Genomic DNA, 2,135 nt, shown 5'->3' on the forward strand with positions numbered 1-2,135 from the left:
AGATCAGAGACCAAAATTAATTCCATAATATGACACCATTACCTATGGTGATCAGCCAAATGCCTGACATTAAGTTGAATATGTTGAACCACTTTCATCATTGGAGGGGCAACGCATGCTTTGTTCTTACTGGAAGAGAAACTTACCTAGAATAAAAATGTGTATTCTCTGCATACAACACTTCTGACAAAGCTACCATCTGTAGACTTACAGAATCCCTTATCCACTGTTATGGTATTACACACAGATCTGCTTCTGATAAAGGAACTCACTTCACAACAAATAAAGCATGACAATGGGTCCATGCTTTTGGCACTCACTAGGGTTTGACCATGTTTCCCACTGTATTAGTAGTAGTCCATTCTCACACTGCGCTAAAGAACTACCTGAGACTGGGTAATTTATGAAGAAAAGAGATTTAATTGACTCACAGTTCTGCAGGCTTAACAGGAATCATGACTTGGAGACCTCAGGAAACTTACAATCATGGCAGAAAGTGAACGGGAAGCAAACACATCTTACTATGGTGGAGCAGGGGGGAGAGAGAGAGAGAGAGAAGGGAAGTGCCACACACTTTCAAACAACCAGATCTTGTGCTAATAACTCACTCATTATCACAAGAACAGGAAGGGGAAAGTCTGCCCCCATGATTCAATCACCTCCCACCTGGCCCCTCCCCAACATATGGGGGTTACAATCTAAGATGAAATTTGGGTGGGGACACAGAGCCAAACGATATCACCCATAATTCTGAATCAGCTGGCTTGACATAATAATTAAATGACCTTTTAAAGATGGTTACAATGCCAGATAGGTGGGCTGGGGCAAGGTTGTTTAGGAGGCTGTGTTTGCTTTGAATTATTATCCAGTGTGTGGTGCCATTTCTCCTATAGACAGAATTCATAGGTCCAAGAATCAAGAGGTAGAAATGGGAATAGCAGCATTCACTAGTCTGTTCTTGCATTGCTCTAAATAAATACCTGAGTCTGGGTAACTTATAAAGAAAAGAGGTTTAATTGGCTCACAGTTCTGTAGACTGTACAGGAAGCATGATGCTGGCAGCTGCTTAGCTTCTGAGAAGGCCTCAGAAAACTTACAATTGTGGCAGAAGTGAAGCAGGAGCAGGAGGTGAAGGCGAGAACAGGAGCAAGAGAGAGAGGGGGCAGGTGCTACACACTTTTTAAGGACCAGATATCACAAAAATTTACTCACTATTATGACGACAGTACCAAAAGGAATGGTGCTAAACCATTGATGAGAAATCCGCCCCCATGATCAAATCACCTCCCACCAGGCCTCACCTCTAATATGGGGATTACATTTCAATGAGATTTGAGCAGGGAAACACATCCAAACAATATTATAACCCATTAGCAAAACGTTTGCTTCCTACTTCCTGGACTTTATGGTTTGCTGACCTAGAAATGTTAGTACCAAAAGGAAACTTACATGATTGTAAGTTTCCTGAGACCTCTCCAGAAGCTGAGTAGATAGCAGCATCATGCTTCTTGCACAGTATACAAAACTGTGAACTAAATGTCTTTTCTTTATAAGTAACCCAGTATCAGGTATTTCTTCATAGCAATGCTTCCAAAAGGGTACACAATAATAATTCTATTAAACTATAAATTAAGATTGCCACCTAGCCACATTAGCCTCATCATGCCTTTGAATTAACAAGGAAAGAAGAGAATTACTGTGCTGGCTGGAGTGATTGATACTAATAAGAAGAAATTGCACTGTCTCTGCACAATGAAGTTAAGAAAGAATGTGTATAAAATACAAAATAACTTTTAGGGTGACTTTTAATATTAACATGCTCTGTGATTATAATCGATGGAGTACCACAATAACCCAATTCAAGCAGGACTAGTAATGGCCAAGACTCTTCAGTAATAAAAGTTTGGGTCATCCCACCAGATAATGAACCAGGATTAGCTGAGGTGCTTGCTGAAGGAAAGGGGAATTCAGATTGGGTAGTGGAAGAAATTAGCTATAAATCCAGTTACAACCATGTGATCAGTTACAGAAGTAAGAATTCATATTGCCATGGTATTTCCTTATTTTGTTATGACTATTTTTATATATATATGCATATTTGCTTGTATATATATATATATATATATATATATATA

The sequence above is a fragment of the Hylobates moloch genome, unplaced genomic scaffold (assembly GCF_009828535.3).
Source record: "Hylobates moloch isolate HMO894 unplaced genomic scaffold, HMol_V3 SCAFFOLD_7, whole genome shotgun sequence".
NCBI classification, from domain to species: Eukaryota; Metazoa; Chordata; class Mammalia; order Primates; family Hylobatidae; genus Hylobates; species Hylobates moloch.